This window comes from Anneissia japonica, unplaced genomic scaffold (genome assembly GCF_011630105.1).
Source record: "Anneissia japonica isolate Jap-2015-1 unplaced genomic scaffold, ASM1163010v1 scaffold288194_len294098_cov161, whole genome shotgun sequence".
In the NCBI taxonomy this organism is placed as follows: Eukaryota; Metazoa; Echinodermata; class Crinoidea; order Comatulida; family Comatulidae; genus Anneissia; species Anneissia japonica.
In genome coordinates, this window is record NW_022756127.1 from 225832 (window position 1) to 248343 (window position 22512).

Here is a 22512-nt window from a genome sequence, read left to right on the forward strand (position 1 = left end):
ACTAATACCTGTACCATAAGGCCATATAAAAAAAAAAACAACAGTTGATCGTCCTAGATTTTTCACAAAAGGAAGAAAGAGGCTCTTTTTATTTTTTATTTTCTAAGACGCTTTACCGTATTTATTTGAAACGCCACCCTCACCCTCAAAACACTAAATCAGTTTAACATGGTATCTAGAAATTCAAATAAATACAGTTGCCATCTTTTGATAAATAATGTGCACAACAAAACCAAACTACTGTAAACACTTAATTATTATATGAATAAAATTTGTGCCAAAATATTAAATAATAAATAAATCGATGCGGCCTAAAAATAGAATGCGGGCGGGGATGATCAACTACTTTTTTTTTTATATGGCCTAATAAAAAAATTTTAAAAAGCAGATAGAATTTTAATATTATAAGAGTAATACTTAATTTTTCTCTGTCTGTTTTCTTAATTTAATATTAAAAGGGAGTTTGCTAGAATCGATCTGTAGATTAGGTGAATAGTACTGTAGGTAGGTTCAAACCACAAAATACATACATTTTTTTCACCTAAAAAATACTGTCTTGCTAAAGATTCAAAAATGTGGTTTTAACCTGTGAACATGTGTAGCTCCTACCTGTTAAATTTGAAAGCAATAACGATCACAAATTTTATTAATATAAAACTTGCCAATAAGCCTACAGAAAGATAAAAACTACCTACTGTATAAACTAATATATAATGGGTTGAGTCCTGTAGGAGGAAGCGTTTGGCAGAGCGATTGAGGCTCAGACTCCGAACCTTACGGGTAGGGGTTCGAAACTCTAGCAGTGTAAATCGCTTGTGTCCTTGGGCAAGAATCTACGTTTGCCACTTTCTACCCCGGAGTATAAATGGGTACCGGCATATGCTAGGAAGGTACCGTGTCAGACACACTGCGAGGAGTGGCAAACTCAAAATTTGTAGTCTGGCCCCAACGCTTAAGAAAGAGAGATGGGCAATCCAGACCTGTACAGGTTCGACTAACATTCACCCCAAGTTACAGTACTGTTCAACTGTTGTATGATTAGACATCATTTTCTAATTGTAGATGCAGGAATATTCATCTAGTGAAGTTAAGATTCAAAGTGAAATCCAGGGTAGTCTTATCGCCATGGTATTATCCAGTATAACACTATTAAAGAAACACTGGATCCAGGTGTGAATGGTAAATTAAATCACAAAAGGTGTTGAATGATTTTAACATCTGTTATACAGGTGTGGTGACTCATTTGTGGGCACAAACAATACAGTACTACATAATAAACAATACTCTACCATAACAATATATTTCATTGAATTTTCTCTTGAGTTATTAAATTATATTTCAGTACACAAGATTTTTTTTTTTTTTTTTTTTTTTTTTCTAGCAATAAAAATACATTTTTCGGTTTGGGGGGGGCTGCCATCTCTACTGAAAAGAAGTCCTCGGCCCGGAGGCCCTTGTTCCCAACACCAATGACTGAAACTACCGACAGTAGTAACTCTGATAAATTCAGAGGGTAGAGCTTTCCAACAGGGAGCCAGACAGTTTCCGGTAGAAGGCAGCGGGCTGCCATGCTTTGGTTAGAGCTAAAAAGCAAAATCCTGGTGTTCAGGTAGCGAAGAGTCTTCACCCCCAGCACTTACAGTAAAAGTGCCCAGTTATCCCAAAGATTTGTTTTCTAACTTTATCTGGTCCAATGAGACATGGCTAACAGGAACCTCGCCATATCCGACAGGCCTGGGGGAATAAGCTCTATGCCTTCCCTTCCCTCTCACTGACCCAACAACCACTGGCTGCTGACTGTTTATGAAGAAATTCTCACTGTTTTCAAGCCCGTAGCCAGGGGGGTTCGTTGGGTTCGAGGGAACCCCCCTTTTCATGAATTGCCCTTTCAACAAAGGCTGGCTAGCCTACACCTTGGGCCTAGCCTAGAGCCTATCATCATTTAAAAAAAAGTCCTACTTTAAAACCCAATTGTTACGCCTATCTAGTAATATAAAAAAAATAAATGAAAATATGGCATTTTCAACCTTTACATTTAATCAGTACAACCGTGTAGGGCTAACCGCCAAAAATAGGTACAGGGCAGGGCAGCAGCAGCAGAGCGTATCACCAATCTCCCCGATACGATCGTCAGTCACCATATATTATATTACTATGGATGCAATATTTTATTGTGCAGTATGACCATTTAGGCACCAAAACCTTGGATAGTTTCACACCTGTATATATAGTAATAATATACTACAATACAAAACATATTAGTAAATCATTATATTATATTGACTGTGGATGCAATATTTTATTGTGCAGTATGACCATTCAGGCCCCGAAACCTTCAGAAATGCCGGGATGGTGTCCGACGGGGGATAGTTTCACCTGTATATATATAATAATAATCGGGATAATAATACACTACAGCCAACCATACAAATTTGTTTCGGTTCTTTTTATGTTAACTGATTGTCTTGAGTGAGTACAGTATAATGCAACTGTACTATAAGCCATACAGTACTTCTTATTTCTTAAAAAGAATAAAAATAAAGAATAAACCATAGGCCTACTGGTTTCTTTGGAGTTTGTATCATGCTACTGTAGGCTCTTGTTAATTTACCAGTACTGTAGTACTAAACTAGTAGTTTTTGTTTTTTGTTTTTTTATCTTTGCCTAACTCAAAAAATTACCTCTTTAATTTATACATTTAAAAAAAATGTATGGCCTCTCAAATCATAACACCTGTAAATGTCTAGAATGCTGGAGCTTCCTGGGGCTTCGCCCCCTGGACTCCCACCGCGCCTTTTCCCCTGGACCCCACCGGGGGCCCGTGGCGGCACCCTGGCCCCCAGCCAATGGGGCTCGCTTCGCTCGCAAGTGCCCTTTTACTGTAGTATCAAAAAGAACCCCCCTATAAAAATCCTGGCTAAAGGCTTGGTTTTATGTTTTCCCAAAACTACTGAGATCTAAATTAAAGTAATGTGCAAAGATGACTTGTAATATTCTATTATTATAAGGTGTATCATGTATGTGTCTTCATGATGTGGCTTTGTAATTCTCAATACTGATAATGTTTACCTTTATCTCATAAAAAAATAAATAAATAAATAAAATAAAATTTTCTACAAGGTGTTATATTTCTTAAATATGTGAAATGTCATCATGAGTGTCCAGAATGTGGGCTCATGCATACAAAATGAATACATGTACTCCTTTGTTGTTGGAAGTTCTATTGTTTTTTTGGTTTGTTTACATCATCCTATGTGACTCATACGTGACTGTGGTTTTTAGTTAATTTATTATTGTATTAGTTGCTACTATTCCTCCCTGGTTTTAAAGGTTTTAAATGAAGTTCAGGTTAAGCCAGTGCCACTGATACAAAGTAAATAAATAATGGTGATATATTAATTATGCAGGCACTTTTCCAAGAATTCTTGCTTTCTTAAGTACAGTACCAGGAAATGTTGATTGAGTTGACAGTAGATGTTTACTAATGAAGGCAAGTAATTAAAAGATGTATGAGGTTACATTATCAAGATAGGACTGTAGTGTACATTTATGACTCGTTTCAAATTACTTCCTTTGGCATAACTTTGTGTGTTAACTAACTATGAGGTAATTAATATCTAAGAAGGATTAGTTTTCAAAGAATTGTAATTGCGGTTGATGACATGGATTGTTATTAGACTTATTGCAGAAATTTTATTATAAAAAGTTCAAATGCCCATCACAATAAAATTGACACATTTACATATTTACAATAAATATAACAGAAGAAATATGTAATTTATATTTTATAAAATACCTGTGAACTATGGAACCATCAAAATAATATTTAATATTATAAGTCTTTCTACCCTTATGTGCCCTTCTTAAATGTTTAAAAACATAAAATACATATTATTAATGTTTAATTACCAGCATTTAATATGTAGTTCAAGCTAGAGTATTTGATGATAATTTTTTTACCTGTAATAATAATCATTTGCTTTTTTTAATAACTTGAAGATGAGCTTTCTTTATTTACAACACCAGCATGCACACTATATCACCATGGCAGTGATGAATACTTTAATAAAGTGTTTTCAATATTTGGAATTGCTTGCTAAAACTAATGTTTTTATGTGTGCTTCATTGGAAGCTTCTTGATTTACCCTAGTACATGGAGCATTCATCATTGAAAATGTCTCCAGATTTATCACAGTGGCATAGAATATCATCAATAATATTGAAATATTTATAGTCATATTTTACTATAAAACCGGGCTGATTTTATTGAATATTTAGTATTCTTGTGACACAGTGTGTGTATTATATATCTGTCTCTTATACACATCTAGATGTGTATAAGAGACAGCTATTAAAGAGCATTTCCTAGTCATCTTTCCTTGTTTCAATAATTCTTTTTTTGGTAGCATCAGTAGTATAGAACTTTCGTTTATTAATGTATGCATGGACAAGAAAAGAGTGTATTGTATCACAGTACAACCATATATTATGCTTCCTTTATAATTCATATTTTAGTATCATATTTAAATAATCGGATTTCCTTTTAATATCACATAATACCTTTATACCACACAGGTAGTTAAAATGTTTGGATGAGTCACAATTTATATCAAACAATACCTTTTGTTATTTATTCAAAAGAGGTGCGTTCTATTATCTTCAGGTTATCATAGCCACACCCTAGTCATTATACAATGATAGTCTTGATAATTAACTTTATAGCAGGCTTTTAAAAGGTTGCACATAAATTATAATTTATCAACAAAGGCTAGACATGAAATACAGACAATGGGAAATGGATATTTCAGGATGTTTATTTCATGAATTAAATCCCAATGAGAACATGCCTTTTTAGTGCATATTTTTAAGTGTTAAATTTTGAACATATATATTAATTTTCTGATTGATTATTATTTCGTGTCTACGATTTCTATACCACCTACTGTAATGTTTTTTAAACTGTGACTTTTTTACTTTTATCTTAACGTTTTGATTTTTATGATTTTGATATTAAAGTGTGAAATTGATTAAATTGTGTGCGCTGAACCATGGAGGTCTCTTGGTCTCCGGTTCAATTCAATTGGTCTCCATGTGTTTCTGCTGGAGGGCTGAAATGCAAGTTTTGTAAGTGCACTGTCTTTCAGATTAGACGTTTAAGCCATTGGTCCTGTGTGCAAAATGGCCCATGTGCACTTTAAAGACCGCAGTACACTCTTCGGAAAAGATTATTGGATTGTCTCCTGGTGTACTGTCCAATCACCACCAGAAGGACCCACTGGAAATACTGTACAGTATTTCTTCTTCAGACTTTGGTGGATTATTCTTGGCCGAATACATCCATTCAAATGTTATCATAATACTACTATGCCTTTGTTTACATCTTTACACAGTTCAGATGTTGTGTTTTACCTGTGTATCTCTCTTCATTAATATGCTAATATATAATTCTATTTTAGTGTGTAAAGTTACATTGCCACCCCTTAAGTACTAGCCTTATTATTCTCCATGCTGGTGTTCCTTACATCAACAATGCCTCTTGTTCATAATATTACTCATCTCTCTTCTCTATGCTGATCAGGCCTTGTATGATGATCGTATTGTTTCACACCTGTGTTTTTCCTGTCTCATTTACCTGCAAGTAATTGGTTTTTATTTTGACTCCACCTGGTATGACTCACACTTTTCAGAAACCAGTAATCATCACTATTTTTAGAGCGTTGCCACACGCCGCCGATGACGACCGACCTATTGGCTGCAACTTAACTCCCGAGTTTGAAATTAAAGATGATATTTTAAGATTATGGGCATCGGTTTTGTTGCTATCGGCACAATGCTGATGTTTATAGTGCACAGTGCTTATATCATCTTTGAACTACTTCTGGTTACTATGGTTACATAAAAATCAAAGTGTTAGTCATCTTTGATGGATAGTGATGATGGAAGCAAAACTATATGTGGACAGAAATTAGTTGACTGTAAAACATAAATTGTGAAAACATACGTTGCAATATACATGCATCGAATCAATTGTAAATTTGTATATAGATTATTATCAAGAATAATATTAAATAGGAATGTGCCATGCTTTAGGCCGAGGGGTACAAGACAATGGCGATGTTGTTACATTATTACAGTACCCCTGATCATTGAATTTTTGTTATGCAGACCTTATGCACACTGTGGGGATTCCTAGCCGTGCTGCATTTTAAGCACAGACACATTCAATGCCGCAACAGCCTCCCAGGTACCTATTTATTACCCCTGGATGGAGAGAGACAAACATAAAGCACCCAAGAACACAAGGAGAATGCACAGCATGTGCTTCAGAAGCAGACCGCAAGGTTGACGACCCGAACCAGAACCACTTCCCTGCGACCACTGTTTCCACATTTACAGTACTGTAGGTGTCAAATCATACACATACTTTTCATTATTCAATGTACTGTACCGGCTTTTCAACAATACATGTTACAGTTATCAGCCAGCAGACACCCTCAGATAGCATGCACAATGACTTAAATGGATTAAAGTGTCAGCAAAAATCAATGTCACCAAACATGTGCAAATTGCTAATTTTTGATTGTGTTTGTTAATTAATGCGCTGTCAAGCTCATTAAATATTCCTGTCTAATTATTGATTAAGAGTACTGTGGGATGATGCATACTGTTTTGTACACAAGAACATGTAGGCATTCTGTGGGCCGATTTTGGGGGTGGGGTTATAATCAGGTATTTCTCTTTCTACAAATAAACGATCATTTTTAAACTGACAGCATTTACATTAATCAAACAAGAGACAGTTTTTCAGCAATGCATAGGCCTACCTAATTCAAAGCAAATCTTTGAATTTCTTTTGAAAATATAAAATTCAGTTGAGCTATTACATACTCATTCAAATCCTCCCTGGGTTTTTTGCTCAAGGAAAGATGAAACATGAAATGGAGCATACAGTAGTGGGGGGTGGACTGATACTCGAGGTAGGCTACTTATACTCCAAAAAAATATGGTACTATACTGTATACTGTAAGTCGCCAACCGTTACCATTATTTTAGCACTGTACATCCTTCTTGTGTGCTGTTATTTGAGCATTATCTATCTATTTACGTTTTACCTATTGTAGCAAATATAACATCACAACCATAGCAATGGAAAGCTCTGTTGATCAAATTTCCTTTGACAAAAAAACTGTTGTATGCCCATATTTAGTCATGATGTGCCTATATATGGTCATGAATAGAATGTCATCATGACCATATTTAGGCATATCATACTTATTTGTCAAATGAAATTTGATAGTTTTTATAGGGCTTTAAAATGCTGTTTTAAAGCACATTCAATATTTTCAATTCTTTGTGTTTGTGTTGTACTATCGGACGTTGTTGCTGACAGTTAACTTTGCAAACCATTTTTGGATCTACTGCCTGCGTGCTTGAAGATGTCACTTTGTAACCTGAGCATGTGCAGTTCATTTGAGGTTGTTGATTTGTGTAGGCTAATAATTTTGAAACCATAATTGAATCACAACTGTCAAGTGTAATAATTTAGAGTAGTGGTATCAGAAACTCCTATCTCCTTACGAAAATACTTTCCATTGTCTTCCTACTTTAATTGGTTTATATTTAAGTACATCTACTTTGGCAACATTGTATATTATCTCAAATCCTTTCCATGGAAACAATCATAAACATTTTCGTTGTGTTTACAGATTAACGCCTTTACTGCTCTTTTTTTGACTCTATGTAATAATAGGAATACCTTTATTGGCTTATATATTTTTGTTCAGACTTAACAACTCAAGTGTCTCAGTTCAATTCTATCGTTACACACCTATCTAATAGTTTCTTAGAATAGTTAAACAGAATTTCCTGGTAGGTTTGAGTACGTTTAGAGAAGTATAATTCATGCAAGCTTATATCCAGTATTTTTATGTTTTGCAAATTCATTTCCTTTTGCTTCTGACCACAATGAAAACCATAATGTTGCTTTTTAAAAAAAAAATTTGTTTCCGGAAGTTCTGTTTGCACAAATTATATGTGACAAAGTGCCCATATATGGGCATCATGATGTTAAATTACGTCCAAGTATGGGCATATCACATTTATTTTGTCACATAAAAATAGATAGTTTTGACATTGTTTTATTTTACACATACAAGTATGAATTTAATTATGCTTTAATTGACTTAAAGTAGCATCTTACCTTTCATACAAATAATAATTAATATTTTAGTTTACTTTATTACACTTTATGTAAACATACAATTATCGATGTTGCTAGCTTCCACTCAAATACAGCATGTAGTAAATACATTTAGAGAATGCTTAAAATCTGTTGGCCTGTGGGCCTACAGCTGGTGGTTAGGGGAGGGCATAGCCAGACAAAGACCCCCCTATTCAGGAGAGCACCTGGCCAAGCTGGTAGTAGCCATTGTTAATAATAGTTATTTTCTGTCCTTTGAAGACTTTTGGTCCCTGGTTCAATTCTATAATGCTGTCCTTGTTTTTTTAGCTAGAGGGCTGAAATGCAAGTTTACAAATGCACGCACCGTCTTTCATGAAAGTCGTTCAAGCCACTGGTCCAGTGTGTACAAAATGGCTCATGTGCAAAGAGATACACACTTTGGAAATACTGGTGATATCTCCCAGTGTTCTGCACAATTCACCACCAGTAGCACCCCACTGGAAAAAGTAGTTTGACTTCTATAGGTTATCATGGTGTGTTTCATGTCAAAGAAATCCAATTATAAATTTTATTTTAACAATAGGGTTTAATGTACTTACTGTATATAAAAGAAATGCCAGGGTTTTTATTTATCAAATCATGTTATATAAATAGTGGGATGCTAATATAGCTAATTTTCTAAAATACAATCATTGACAATTTCTAACTTGTCCTTTATAAATTGTAATTTTCATAACGATGTTCTGCTCCAAATTGTCTATCTGTATTCTGATTTTATTAATTTCTTCATTTTTCTCTATCTTGTCGTTACATCTCATTACTTGATGTTTTAAATTCCCTACATGTACTGCTTATTGAAGCTGACAACTATTTTCTTTGTTCAGTTGATGGTACATTACGTTTAAAACACACCTATTGCTACTTTAGCCTCGTACTCCCATCCAATTTCCCATTATCCATAGCTTGGGATGCTTTAGCCTCGTACTCCCATCCAATTTCCCATTATCCATAGCTTGGGATGCTTTAGCCTCGTACTCCTATCCAATTTCCCATTATCCATAGCTTGGGATGCTGTTTAGTGCCATGTAAAAGCTTGGTCCTTCGGCTTTAATCTTCCATCAAAGACTGAATTGGAAAATCCAACCAGTATCCTGTTCCAGCCTCCACTAAAAAGGCATGTCCTGGCATACATGTTAGAAAATATATGATTCACTAGGTTTGTTTGTTTTACATTCTGTAGCTAGATACTTTCTGAATAATGTAATCACTTTTTTTTTTGCATATTTGTGTTAAAGTGTTAAGTTTTTTTGTGAAAATCTTGGGGAGTCAGTTGTGCAATTAGATTCAAGCATCTACCACTAAACTAAAGTCCACTACCTAACAAAGCTACTTTCTGTGATAATAGGTAGGTTTTTAGCAAGCTTACGAAACTGAAAAGGAATACAGTTTACAGTACGTCATTATTTTTTTAGTCAATCCATCCCATAATTGGCATACCTGCCAACATACATTTACCTATAAGACACAAATCAATTTTATTGGTTTACAGACTTTTTACCAAATTAACAGGTAAATTAACCACTTACTGTACCAGGAGAGCAATTGTAGGTCAAAAGGGAGTTGCTGCCTCAACCGGAGGTATTAACACTTTAGCTTGTCAATCCTAATGATGAAAAACATCAGAGGCGCTACACTACAGTACCATCAATTGCTGCAGCATAACATGGCCCTCCTAACATTTTTCCTGACAGTTAGCAATATCATATTGATATCATTCAACCCTGAAGTCATTAAACCAATGATGTGATTAGATGCCACAAACTGTCATCAGGTGTGTTATAACACATGTGTCAATCACTATGATTTATTGGTTCTTGACAAGAGCTATATTATTTTCACATCATCATCACTGTACAGGTTGGTTTCTGACATGCATACTTGACACTTGTCAACGAAAACATGAAGTACAGTTTAATTCAAATTCAATCGACTAATTAGCTTAGGATAAGAAAGTATAATACATACTCCAAGTATTGAAATACACGCCATCGTGTTGGGATTCAATATTTCGACATTAATTATGTCATCATCAGGGGATTCAATATTTCGACATTAATTATGTCATCAGAATCCTGATGATGACACAATTAATGTCAAAATATTGAATCCCAAGACGATGGCGTGCATTTCAATACTTGGAGTATGTACAGTATTATACTTTCTTATCTGAGATTCAGTGGACCTTTCGGTTTTTAACTTATGATACACCTTCACATTTGTTGGCCTATTTGTTATTAAAGTTTTAATGATATTTATATCATATTGTTGATAAACTTCTGAAAATTTGTAAAATATTGTGAAATGGTTTACAATGTAGGTCATTCCAGTATTATAATTTAAATGGATTATCTCTACAAAATACTAATATACTGTATGGCATATATACCATACTGACTTCCGGTATGGATATTCTAGTAAAAGTTCAAGCCTATTACATCATACCGGTAGACACAAACTTAAATGGCCTTCCTATTATATTATAGTGTTTTATTTCTTTACCACCTTTGAGGCTGGTAGGTTGTGGTTCATAATAGTCCCATAATATTCATCAGACATTAGCCACAGTAAACCATGACTTATATTATGATCACTTCCTTTATCAACTGTAACACCTTCTTTTATCTCATTTTAGCAGGGTGTAAAATCAAAATGCTACTGCCTATAGAATATTTTAGGCCTATAGCCATGGAGTTTTTAATACAGCCATGGTATAGCAAGATAAAATGGGATTGATAGCATTTGAAATTTAACAAAAGGCCTGTAGTCTGGCATATGATCATCACACATCTACTCAGATATATTTTTTACATATACTCTAAATAAGGATGTATAATACAGTATATGTCTTTCATCATTATACCAATGTGCTGTGTGGGAACTCATGATATTTACTTTCAACTGACCTAAAAGGAATGTCCATGGACTCGCAGAAATTATGATATAAATTGAAATACTGTACTCACTGTACTGTTTTAAATAAGGGAATTCAAGTGAGTTCTGTAACTAGGCCATACTTGCCTCTGGTGTTTTGACGAGGACCCTGTAAAAACATTGTGTTCAATTATGAGGTGTGACCCCGGGTGTGACAGTGAAGTTAAGGAGTTTATTAATCATCTCTGATCTAATCATAGTGTCCTAATATAATGTTTGCTTCAGACAGGTGAAAGTCAAAGGTTACAATTTTCAAATAGGTTGGGTTTTTTTTACAGTGCTTTGTATAGGTCATGTATTTTTATAGCCTATAAAATTATGTATTCAGCTTTTGCTTATTAAATTATGAGAATTCCCTCAGAAAGTTACTATAACATTGCATAAACACTGAAGAGTAAACATAATGCATTATTTTGGTGTTTGCAATTACAGTCCCCCACTTTATTATTATTTTATTATTATTATTATTATTATTATTATTATTATTATTATTATTATTATCATTATTTAACTGGTTTTTTTTTTTATACTGTAATTGAGTATTATCAATTTTATCATGATTTTTTAACGTTACAATATACAACATCAGTCAGTAAAACAGTTTCCAAAATCAATATACATTTTCTCTGCATTTTTTTAATAACAAATTGCACAGAAGCATGATTCATTGATATCATTAGAACTATCCGTTGACTTGTAAGCATATAAATGATTTATTGTACATCCATTACTTACACGCAGCTACATTTATTCCCTGTCAGATACCATTTTACAGAGCCGGCTCGAGTTACTGATATCTTTTTTATGTATTCATGAAATATTTATTTGTATCTTTGCAGAATACTTCTTGGTAGAGTATGGAAAACATAGTTAGATGTCAGTTGCAGCTTCAGACAGTAGCCTATTACACAGAAGTAATATTTACAGTACCTTCCCCCTTCCCGCAAAGCCTGAACACATGTTTGCCAGGTTTACAGATTCGGGCACTAAAAGGAAGACATCAGTAAGAATTTTGTTTTGAAGACTTAAGGAAGGAAATAAGTTTCAATGGATTTTCAAATTATGAGCGCTGATTCAGATATTGGAAAAGACAAACCGAAGTGATAAAAGAAGATCCATCGGAAATAGACAATTGACAGCTGGAAACTGTCCGAATTAAGAAATTTTAAGCATGAAGGAAAAATAGAGTTCAATGCACTGAGTTACTATGGCAATGTTTCAGTACATGGAGGGAAATTAAATGCATGTTTTATTACCTGTTTACAATTTGACTGTTTGATTTACAGCAGACGCACTGCTATGTTATTGTATACGTCAATGTTCTCTATGTTGTTTGAATATAACTTAATAATTACTTAAAGTAACTCATGTAACAGCGAAGAGAAGAAGTATACAATCTGAAAATATTAAAATGTAAGCATTTGTGGTAAAATTATCTTAATAGCACCTCGCATAGGTTGACGTCAGTGCAGTAAGTCGTTTTGAGCCCACGTAAATCATTTTTGATTAGAAACGAAATATCCAGAGCTTGATTGTCTCTAATTGGTTGCAATATGCATAACGACATTAATTTTCATCTATGTAAAATTAACACAACAAATATGTTGGCTTTGAAAGAATCACTTCTACATTCACCAACATATGTTCAAAGAATGATATGAAAAAAAAAATCTATTTTTATTAACTACGGTATTCGTGTGTCCTGTAATTCTTGGCATTAAAATCACTGACTAAATAAAACATAAAACAGGGTATGCTAAATTCTTTTGCACTCTACGGCCAGGCACAGGCTGCGTCGACCGTCAGCCATGCATGCTTTACAACACGACACTATCTGCTGATTGTTGTCTTCTTTTTCACTAACAATACATGAACCATTGAATATGTTTTGTATTTTATGCTTTTATGTGATTGTTGTTGAATAAAGACAGAATTGAATTGGCGGCAGTCAGAGCAGGTCGTCATGGAAAGTAATCTGCCTCCCATGCCTCGTAGCATTGCGATCTCTGTGGAAACACATCGTTGGCTGAAGCAGTGTGTGCCCAGGTCAAGAGTTATGGCACCAGCTACCCATTTTTTTATGAGAGCAAGACTTAATAAACTTCTGATTTTACATTGGTATCAATATTTCGAAAAAAGTACGATAATATTTAAAAATATATAATAATATGTAAGGCTATTAAATCATCATTTTTTTTTAATGTGATTGTATCCATCAAGTTTGAAACCAAAGATCATCGTTAGTATATCTAGCGATTGAAGGGCTATGATGACACTATTAGGTTGCACAGTGTATTATATTTCTTTAGATTTTCCAGGAAAATGTGGTTTCCATAAAATCGCTACAATTCCACTACAGCAGTTTCACTGCAATCGCTACATTGTGTAGCTAAATCTGAAGCAATTGGTAAGGCTCCCCGATGTACCCGACCATTCAGCATCGCCAAAATTTATGAAAAACATGCTTCAGGTAGCAATTTTATCTATAATTTTCATGCTTCCAGAAAGGTTTTACAGGAGAGTTTGGTTTCCATAAAATCGCTACAATTTGGCTACAGCAGTTTCACTGCCATCGATACATTGTGTGGCTGAGTCTGATGCAATCGATAATGCTCCTTGGTTTAACCGACCAATCAGTGTCGCCAAATTCATGAAAACCAGACTTCGTGTATCAATTTTTTCTTTAAATATCATGCTTCCAGAAAAAAAATAATATTAACTCCTGAACAGAAATGTTTAATTAAAGAAAATTAATTCAACAAATTTAAATTGTGTGTACAGTTCTGTACTAATATGTACTTTCCTGAATATACTTATTGTTCAAACAAATGTAGTTGTCTTAACTTAAATGCATTCTTCTGGAGATTTTAAAGCGTTAAATAACACCAGCAACTGTTACATCTTCTCATTAAAGTTACTTAGCATTCTAAGGTCAATATAATGTCCTCAAACTTAATATTTGTAATTCATCTCACCATTATCTTTACAGATGAAATTTCTAATGGTTATATCTTAAGCTTGTTTTCCATAAAATCTCTACATGCTATCACCGACAGCTGATGCTGATTGCTAGGTCGAATCGGGGAGGCTTCATAATTGCAGCGGGGGCTACTACGCTGTACAACGATTGCAACGAAAACACTGTAGCGTCAGTGTAGCGATTTTAAGGAAAGCAGACGTTTACTTTTGAAAATTTCATTTGACTGTGACATAATTGTATTAATGTATAATATTCTAATGTATGTTTCTACGGAATAGCGTTCATGCAAATGCGTTTAATAAGTCTACACTATCCTGTTAAAAAGTTAAATAATTCATTTAAACTGGTTTATATATTTTTTTTAACTGTTCTGAAAATTTGCATTTCAAATTAATTATTTGTTTATTAAAGACAAAATTTATACTGTTCATCTGATATCAATATTTAATCAACAACTAAAATATTCATGGTATAATTTATTGTGGTACAGTATGTTAATTCCAGTCCATTTTTTTCTGTTGCTCTGTTGTATTTCACTTAGGGTTTTTGTGTGTACTTATTGTCAAAATGCTTGTTTTTCACATCTTAATTTAGAATTTTATTTTTATTTTGAAAGAGAGTAAACAATGTTGAACACCATGCTTTAAAATTTATTTATTATGATGTGGAATACTATTGTTTGTATATTGTAATTATAAAAGAATATATGATGTATTTACTTAATTAAATACACTAACTGTAATTTCCATCTGAAACATTCATTGGAAATACTAAATTAAATTAAGAATAAAATAATTGTATGATGATATCAGGATATTAATAATACACTGGTTACATTCATATTTGAATATTTTAATATATTTGATAAAAAATAAATATTGTTTTTCCCTTAAAATTCAAATTATGGTAAACAATTTAACAGTATAAGACTATATTAGAAAGTTTATAATCCAAGTTAGAAAATAAAATTATGTTCATTCCAAAAATCTGAGTATAAATAAATAAGTATTAAGTTGAAGGTTAAGAAATTAAGAATTGAAAACCAAGATTAAGAATAACTGTCAATTTCTGTAGCAAATAACAAAGTTATAGTATAAGGCATGTAGAAAACTTAATCTGAAATTGTTTAAGAATACTTGACTGAATATATTAATGCCTCTGTACCGTTGATCTTGCAATGTCGACTTATTGTTTTAGATGATGCGTAGGGCACAAATTTCACTCTCCGCACGTATCCATTAGCTCTTGTATAACGACAAGTAGGGCATTGACGTCTGAGATTGGATGAAGCTGTGGATAATCTCACTGTATTTAAATCTTTTGCACCGCAGCTCATTATATCATTATTATTCGCAACATTTTCTATGATGTAGAATTGTAGATAGCTCGGACAGATTAGTAGAGTGCTGTGCCGTTAAACTGAACAGCGTTCCAGCTTCTTGCGTGGAACACTTTACTTAATTGGAACCAGGCTGGTTCATAAACCCTGTATGTTGCATAAATCAGACATTGTCACCACGCACGATCGAAAACACAGTATTAAAGATAGAAATACTGTGTCATATTAGGAATTATCTAATAACTCGGCGTATACAAGTAGGAGCAATTACAGTCAATGTGCAAGTTTAATTACCAATAATTTATCATTGCCAGAATTTGTGAATACAGTTTAAATTCTTTTATGAACTCAATCATCTAGATTTTTTTTTTATGATTAATAGTGTTTTTGCATTGATTACTTATTATCATAAATGATGTACTGTATTATAGTCACTTTTTTGTGCTTTTATAATTTTGGTTTGGAAAGACATCAACGTTTTGTAATGTTCCTGCATTTTTATTACATTTCTATGCTGCTTAGATACATATCAGTTGTGTTGGCTATAAAGAATTCTTTTTTATTTAATTGAATAATTTAAGATTTTGTATGCCATAATTATGAATTATTAATTTGTCAATGTTTGTATAGCCATGTTGCACCTTTCAATTTTTAGGTGTAACTCAGATTTTTGCAATCAACTTTATCAATCAATCAGTCTCTCATATAAGAATCAAAGATATATAATTCTGATGAAATTAATGTTAATAAAAGATCAGTCAAGATGAATTCACACTTGTTTTATATTTGTGATTTTCTTTTTTTTTGTGAATTAAAAGTGGCTTTGCCTTAAACTAACACATGTGTATTAAAAGTGGCATCCACTCTCATGTAATGTACATAAATTAAACATGTTTTATGTACTTTAAATTCACATGAGCTAAAGATGAAAAGAAAGGAAAATTAAGAGTTAAAATGAAATTGTAACACTGCGCATTAAGCACCCATATTTTGGCAGTTAAGACCAGGCTCTGGAGGAAAAATAACATTTGATATGTTGAACAACTGACTTTTTTTATAAGACACAAAAAGCATATTTGACGAAAAACTCAGAAACTGTTAATGAGATTCAGATTTTTGCATATTTAAATACTGGTGGGGTAGGGATGGCAAAGGGTGTTATATTTTCAGATCAGTTCAAAGCAATCCTGTATAGGATACTGTACACTAAATGGGACTTGAGACTGTGCAATTTAAAGTTGGCGACGAGAAGTTTGAATACAAGAGGAAGTGTCACAAAACTGGTTTACAGTAGAAGCGAATACAACAAGCTTTGTGTAATTGATAAGGATGCAAAAAAGAAATATACTAAACTATAAACAGGATATTGGCGCCGATTTTGTTTTAATCGTCTGACTTTGATCTGGCAGGTTATTATTTTTTTGTAGCGTTGATTTTTTTTCCCGAGTGACCTGGAAACTGTATCAGTGCTAAATAATAAAGCAGTACAGTGTATGCATGTATTCAATCGATACATGATGATCGTCACTTTTGATTTTTATGCTTAACCTGAAATAAATTGAAGGTGACTTGTATTATCAATACATCAAGGGTTGGCGTAGAGGGCGTTAAATGACTCTTCGACAGAGGCGAAGCACCAGGGGTGGCGCCAGTGGGGAGAGCTTCCCCTCCCTCTCCATTCGGGGAGAAAATCGTATACACTTTGTTAGGGAGAAGAATAAAAATTAATACATTTTTTACAATTAGTAGACACTAAAATTGTTTAAATAAGCCTATGAAACCCCTAAATTGTCATATTTTCCCGAGGATAGCCCCTGGATCACTTCCGAGAGATGAGCTCCACCCCTGCAAAAACATTTTATAACCCTAAGGTTACCGGTATTTAATATTATTTAGATTGTTATCACTGCATCCTCAAAAGCGAAGAAAGTAACGCTACCTACTGGAACTATAAATTATGGTTCTCGACTGACACTGCTCGCCCATGACAAAGGAAAACCTGCCTTGCTTTATACTGATACAGGGTCGTGAAGGCAGGATTGTCATTGGGGTTGGGGGTGTGCATAAATGGTCAAGTCAACTGGGGAAGAGGACCTAAGCAAACCCTTGACGGGGTTAAGAGAAATATACGGGGAATTATTGTACTTAAGTCATGCTTTTACTCAGCAATGTTTTATAAGGGTACCTGGGGTGCCCCATCCATTTTCCGCTTTCAAATACTGTACACTAAGCATTAATGACGCACGTGATAGGCATGGCAGGAAAATATAAGAAATAATAATTCCTATCCTATGTAAATTCGTAATTTACTCATTTCAAGACAGACACCACTTTCTTTCTGTTTTCGGTTTCTAATCAAAATGTTCACGCAATTTCCCAAAGTACGAAGACGTGTGCATGCACTCTCATTTTGTGTTTCTATGAACAATGCATTTTTATTACCTTCTTCCCTGACGATAAGCACTGGAATAAACATGAATTATAAACATCAAAGAACAGCTGCGCGTGCCTGCGATAAATCGGAAATATGGATTCCCCGCCCTTACCGGAATATATTACAATTCACCTTGATGAGGACAGGTTATTTTATTGATAGTGAAACAAATTATTGTTACTGACGTCGAAATACAAAGATGTAGCTATATCTATTATGCTTCGTTAAGCTAGCAAAACTAATTACAGTACTCCACCCAAAATCAGTGCATTATTCATAAGTTCAGGCATAGTACATGCATGAATATTGTCGTGTATTACAGGAATAATGAGTACATCATAATTAGAATGAATTATTTCACCGGACAGGTAGAAAAAATGCAATAAATGAAATAATAAAAGACAGGAGGAGAGCATCGCCTTCGCATATCATAATAACACGAATAAGATGAACATTTGATCATAGAATATTGTTGTTTGGGATGAAGTCCCGAGTTGAAGTCGGATGGGATCCAGTACTCGGAGGCAGAATCAAGGACGGAAACAGCTAGACGGCCTGGGCCTGATTAAATTTTTGAACATTATTAAATGGAGACAGATATTATAGGCTATTTCAGGCCATCAAGAAGTGCCCTATACAAAATGTCGTACATCGCATTCTGGACCCGATCCGACTGTTTGAATTCCCCCAGAAAGAAATTTTTTTTACCAGTGCAGTGGCGTAAGCCTATGACTTAACACTGGGCAAAGCCAAGGTGTCGGATATTGGCCCCGATGTGTAAAATAATAACTTGAAGAATTTTTTGCCAGGACCTTGCACCGGACTCGGCCGATTGGGCCCCTTAATGATTGGGCCACTTCAAAAACACCCGCAAACTCACTTCCCATCCCACCCCAATCCCCATTGTAGTAGGACCCGACGAAGCCTTAGACAGGGGGCTCATCATCTCTTTGTTGCGACTGTGTAACTGTTGTATTTGAAACTAAGGGAACACGATGCCCTTTGACAGAAAATATAAATCAGAGATGTGAATATTTATTGCAAACCATCAAGGTGGCGCACTTTCTATAATATCACCGATATCAATATCGACAATATATCAATAACTATCAATATTATCATACCGATATCAAAGACCAAATGGAAATGTGCCATTATCAACAATATAAATAATAATGATAATAATACTTATTATTATTTCTGTTATTATTTTCATCATCAATATTATTACACTTTTTTTTTTATATAAGAACCAGTAAAATTTTGCCCAGGCTCAGTGTTCTTATTTTTTCTCCGATTTCAGGCTCAAAATGTTCTTATTTTGTTCTTATTTTACACAATTTTCAAACATAGAAAATTATTATTGTACAGCAGTATCACTGTACTGGGAGGTGAAAGCGGCCCTGCAAAAAATGACCCCTCAATGAAAGGCCCAGTAAAAAATGGCCCCACAAAAATGGCCCCAGTTAAAAAATGGCCCCAAATGGGAGGTAGGTACAGTACACCTACTGTACTGTATTATAGAGGGTATTGCATAGTCACACCTACTGCACATAAGGTACCGTAGGCCTACAGATATATTTTTTTGTTTTTCTAGTTTGACATTCTACCTCAGCCTCAATTTGTTCTTATTTTGTTCTTAATTTTTTTTTTTTGCAATTTCAGCCTCAGTGTTCTTATAAAATGTGTTCTTATAAAAAAAAAGTTTAATATCATTATAATATTGTCATTATCATTATTAATAATATTATTAATGTAGGGCCTATACCTTTTTTCGGTAGTTCATTCAGCAGGGGCGGATCCAGAATTCCTCAATCGGGCACAACAGTTTCAAATATATGAGTGAGTAGCAAATAACATAGATATGCATTGAAATTTAAAAAAAAAAATTAGTGGCTAAACGGGAAGTGGGTGGGGGGTGGGGGCGGGAACACGTGTTCCCGTGACACAACGCACCCCGCGCATAAAAGCCATAGAGTTTTCAATTGTGTTGTTTATTGTGTATCTGTGATTTATGAGAAGCATGTTTTCCTTAATAAGGAAATGAATGGCCCAACACGTCCCATCCATGATCATTACTTTATGATACATCCGGAATAATTTCGTCTTCCATCCACAATCATCGCGCTGTCCTTGTTTTTTTTAGCAATGCAGCTATAGAAATTGCTTTTTGTCCAACTCAATCCACAGCAAGGCTAATTCAAATGCAATGAGATAGGGAAGAACAAGAATATTTTCACTTTTTTTATATATATATAATTTTAATATAATAATAACACTGCAAAACAATATAGAGCGCATTATATATAAGCCTTGTGTTTCGTATAATATTTCAATGTGGTATATGTAACAATTATTAATAAAGTCATGCTTAGTTCCTCCGAGTGCAGACTAATCCATAAGTTTGTTTAAATGATACTTAACTTTTCCACCTCCATGAAGGACGTTATGTATCTTCACCGCTGTCTGTCTGTTAGCAAGATTACGAAAAACAAAAACAAATAAGGAATGATCATCATAAAATTTAGTGGAATGGTTCATAATAATCTAAGAACGAGATGGTTGACTTTCGAGAAGAAAGGTCAAAGTACAAGTCCAAGGTCACCGAAATTCGATTTGTTTTTCCCTTTAACTTACCCTCGAGCATAAAAGAAAATAATGGAATCGCCCATAATAGCTGCGTATTGTTCGGTATCCAGGCACAGGGAGGTGGCTGCTCTAGTTTATAACTGTTAGTGAAAAACTAATTATTTATTATTTGTCATCTTGAATGCATTTTTTTAAACACTTTTTTGAAATCTTCTTGGTATGTCACTTTGTCTTCAATCATTATTAGTGCAATCCAAACTGTAGGCCTATTTAAATAGATACATTAAATCCATGATTTAAAATTATTAAATAAGGTAACAACTGTCAAAAGGTTATAGAATGTGCTCGTAAGCAATTGATCGTTCAGTTGTTTGGTTCACTACGTATTTAATGGCCTAACAATGCCAAAGTACTATTTTTGAAAAATAAGAACCAGTCATTTTTTTTCCAGACTTAGTGTTCTTTTTCTTTTTCTTTTTTTTTTCTTTTTTTTTTGGCTAATTTCAGGCTCAAAACGTTCTTATTTTGTTCATATTTTACACACTTTTCAAAGATAGAAACATTTGTACAGAGCAGTATGTTACCACACTGTATAGTCACACCTACTGCACATGGTATATATAATACCAAAATAATTACGTAGGCCTATTAACTTTTTAAACGTTATTACTTTACTGTGTGTGACCATAGAGAATAGCTTTTTTTTTCATTTTTTTTTGTCTAGTTTTAAATAAAAACTCATTTGACATTTTACACGAGCTTCAATTTGTATTTATTTTGTTCTTATGTTTTAAGCAAGTTCAGCCTCATTGTTCTTATAAAATATGTTCTTAAAAAAAGAGTGTATATTACTTAATGTTGATGTAGAACCGGTATGCAGTGTTTGTATATCCAGTTTGTAAAATCATGTTTTGTTTTTTTTTGTTTTTTAATATTAAATGTAATGAATCAAATTGCAAACTTATTTGTTAAATTGTGATTTGGTCCATACCAATGAAATTCTTTAGTGTTTCTTATTTATAGAAACACGAATGGTGATAAACGTGGGTACCTCAGATTCAAACGGATAAAAGTCAAACAAATTCACACAGGAAACGTCCCTCGTAATCTTATGCCAAGGACTGATTATAGGACTTAACGAAGTGTCTTTATTGTACACAAAGAGTTGGTATCTCAAAGAGCAATCAATATTTTGAATTGTAACAATAATCTTTAGTTCTAAAAAATGATAATTTTCACCGACAGAGCTGGCACAATGCATACAGTATACAGTCAGCCTTGAAGTAGAAATACCCGATTTACAAACTCGTCTTAATTACCGTTGTTTATTGTTATTATGAGATTCAATAATCCAGCAGTTAATTTATTGGTTATTAATATTATCAACGTCTTTCAGGAGTTTAAGTTACAATTAATTGGTAGGCCCGCATCATCATTCTATCTCTTTAAAAAAAAAGTATATTTTAAAGAAAGCGAACACTCAATTCTACGCATGCGGCTTAGGAGGACCGGTTCTACGGTACACGCTGCGCGGTATGACGTGCACCCGTGGGATTCAATCGGCGTTGATCATACTTGCAGGATTTGTAGACGTCCTTTGTTGTCGAGAAGGACTTGGCAAACAATGACAAAAATACAGTTATAATGCAACAATGGCTTTTGCTCTTGAACAAAAGATGACTTACTGATGAAGATGATGATGCGAACAACAGATGGGTGGACGACTTGATCACGTGATTTGTTTCTTTCATGAAAACGTATAAAACCATTTTCTCTTTAAAAGATTATTCCCACCTAAATAGATATAGGCCTAAATATGAAAATTAAAAATATGAATTGCGAAATGTAACAGACATAGGTTATGTATTAGCACAATAGTGATACATACAATTAATGAATTAGGAGTGGCAGAATAATTATAATAATGTATTCTTGAATCTAGAATATATATATTTTTTTCATTCGAGTGCTGTATCTACAAGTGCCCGGACGCACGC

The 22512-nt window shown here is 33.8% G+C and overlaps 1 protein-coding gene across 3 annotated transcripts in view; it reads left to right on the forward strand.

The window, feature by feature from the left end:
- LOC117124106 overlaps positions 1-16264 on the forward strand; it is a 34848-nt gene extending 18584 nt beyond the window's left edge. For all 3 annotated transcript variants that reach the window (XR_004447927.1, XM_033270246.1, XM_033270247.1), the window contains one exon: positions 12013-16264. The gene's annotated coding sequence lies outside the window, so the exon portion shown is untranslated. The remainder of the gene's footprint in view (positions 1-12012) is intronic.
- Positions 16265-22512: the final 6248 nt, after the last annotated feature.